Below are 2,500 nucleotides of genomic sequence, written 5' to 3' on the forward strand. Positions count from 1 at the left end.
GTGTGTGTGTGTGTGTGTGTGTGTGTGTGTGTTGTGTGTGTGTGTGTGTGTGTGTGTGTGTGTGTGTGTGTGTGTGTGTGTGTGTGTGTGTGTGTGTGTGTGTGTGTGTGTGTGTGTGTGTTTATGTGCTTACGCTTGCGTGTGCGCGTGTGTGTCAGTCAACGAGTATCATTTTTCATTTAATGAATGTAACAACAATAAGCATAATATGTTCATGTATAAAATTAATTTATTCGTGGTAATGAATATTCATTTTTTTAATCAACGGCTATATATTTTTAGGTTAACATATAATGACCTGTAGGTTTTGACATCTGCACTGTAAAATAGCGCGCGCGTCTACTGGAGAGAGAGAGAGAGAGAGAGAGAGAGAGAGAGAGAGAGAGAGAGAAAAGAGAGAGAGAGAGAGAGAGAAGAAGAGAGAGAAGAGAGAGAGGAGAGAGAGAGAGAGAGATTTAGTAGAGAGAGATAGACAATGAGTGAGAGAGATAGCGAGATGAGACCAGGGGAGGCATTTTGATAGAACAGAGAAAAAGCCTGAGAGAGAGTAGATAGAGTCGAGTAGATCAAAAGAAGTAGATACCTGAGGAGGATGGAGGAGAGAGAGAGAGAGATTAGAGAAGTACTTGAAGAGAGAAGATAAAATTTAATTAGTAGAGTCATTGAGATATATGACCAGACTTAGTCTAAAATTGATCATTTTGTAGAGATTTTACACCGTGGATAACTTCAATATCAGCAACAAAGAGAGAGGAGAGACCGATTAGTATGAGAATAAAGATAAAATCGATGGTAAATAAAAAAGATTTATTGGTCTTTCGCTTTCATAAAGTGTTTCCAGCCGTAGCCAAAATGCGTATATGTTGCTTAACATATTTCATCCAAACCGAGCATTTTAAGTCGTTCCGTTATCAGTAATATACGATTGCGTATTTTGTATAGTTACATCTGAGTATAACGGGTATGTTTATATCTATTGAGTAAAGACATTAGCGATTGAAAAGAATATGCTGGTGGTGATGACATGATGGTGATTGATGATCATTTATTATATCTTGTGATCTAGATGATTATATTGATCAATGATTGATGATGATAACACGTGGTGATATATAACTTATAAAGATATGATAAGATGGAAAAGGAGAGAGAAATGATGCGATAGATAGATAAACATGATAGAATCCTGATGGGAGTAATAGGTGAGAATGAATGGCCTTTCGCTGTCTGAGAGTGTACCAGAGGCGGTACGTAGGACCAAAAGAGACGGTAATATTGTTGCTTAGCATTATTTTCATCCATAACCGACTACTTTCAGAAGATCGTGTCCCGTTAATAAGTAATATAATCGATTGACCGTATTTTGATATAGTTACAATCTGAAGTATAACGGGAGTATGTTTATATCTATTGAAGATAATAGACAGTTCAGCGCGATTGAAAGATGATGATGCTGGTGGTGATGACGATGATGAGATGATGATGATGATGGTGATGATGATAATGATGATGATAAAGATGATGATAAAGATGGTGATGAAGATGGTGATGATGACAATGATGGTGATGATGATGATGATGATGATGATGATGATGAGGAGGAGGAGGAGGAGGAGGAGGAGGAGGAGGGGAGGAGGAGGAGGAGGAGGAGGAGGAAGAAGAGGAGGAGGAGGAGGAGGAGGAAGAGGAGGATAATGATGATGATAGCAACAATGATAATAATGCTAATTATAATTATAAATATAGTAATGATAGTAATGTTAGTAATAATAATATTAATAAAGAAAATATTGATAGTAATAATAATGATAGTGAGAGTAATAATGATATTAAGAATAAAAATAAGAAAAAGAAAAAGAAAAAGAATAACAAAATTTTATAGCAATACATAGTTAGGTAATGATGATAGTGATAACAATAATAACAATAATAATAATAATGATGATGATAACAATAAAGATGATAATGATACAAAAAAAAATCATATCTAACTATCGTACAAATTCTAAACACATTAACATTAATAAAATATTCGACTAAATCAAATAAATCTTAATAAACATTTAATTAATTTCAAAGATCAAATTCATCGACCCGCAACGCCAGTGCTCTGCAGTTCATCGTGAATTAGTGAGCAATAATGTCTGTTTAGATCTCGACAGTTACATTTGCTCAGAATTCTCAACAGTTCTTATAAAATTTGGCGTCCGAAATCTAATCCATTTTAAAACTCGGCCTACTTGTAGTTCAACGTTAGCCCAGGAAAAAAAAAAAAAAAAAAAAAAAAAAAAAAAAAAAAAAAAAAAAAAAAAAAAAAAATATATATATATATACTATTATATATAATATATATATTATATATATATATATATACATATATATGCATATATATATATATATATATATATATATATATATATATATATATTGCACTAATTTATAAAATTAGAGGGAGAAAAAACTGTGTAATTTGGGTTTCGGACACTTTTTCCTCCATGAG

This window comes from Penaeus monodon, chromosome 18 (assembly GCF_015228065.2).
Source record: "Penaeus monodon isolate SGIC_2016 chromosome 18, NSTDA_Pmon_1, whole genome shotgun sequence".
Taxonomy (NCBI): Eukaryota; Metazoa; Arthropoda; class Malacostraca; order Decapoda; family Penaeidae; genus Penaeus; species Penaeus monodon.